Genomic DNA, 449 nt, shown 5'->3' with positions numbered 1-449 from the left:
TCGGTTAGTTTCACTTCCTGCAGCCAAGAGCTGTATTCAGTTCTCTTCCAGCGTATACACCTTTGATCATATAGGACACATGTATATTCAGGTCTCTCAAGGAGGAGATTTAACAAGTGGAAACTTAAATTGGCAAATGATCATAGTTGTCATGGAAACAGTTCCATCCCAACATACTGGTTAGTTTGCTATATAAGTGAATATATCTTGAGTGACCTTTGGGTCAGAATATTGATTTATCCTTCTTGACCAGAGGGGCCTCCGTGGCCGAGCATCGCACTCAAAATCACACGACCTCTCACTTTTGGTCGGCGTGGGTTCGAATCCCACTTGTGCCGGTAAGTGAGAAAGTTTCCCAGTTTACTTTCAGAAGGTCGGTGGTCTCCTCCCAGGTACATTGTATCTGGGTTCTCTCTTCCACCAATGAAAACTGGGTGCCACCACAGAAC

Source organism: Ostrea edulis, chromosome 6 (genome assembly GCF_947568905.1).
Source record: "Ostrea edulis chromosome 6, xbOstEdul1.1, whole genome shotgun sequence".
Classification (NCBI taxonomy): domain Eukaryota; kingdom Metazoa; phylum Mollusca; class Bivalvia; order Ostreida; family Ostreidae; genus Ostrea; species Ostrea edulis.
The sequence above is the reverse complement of the archived record's forward strand: the minus strand, read 5'-3'. Positions refer to the sequence as shown.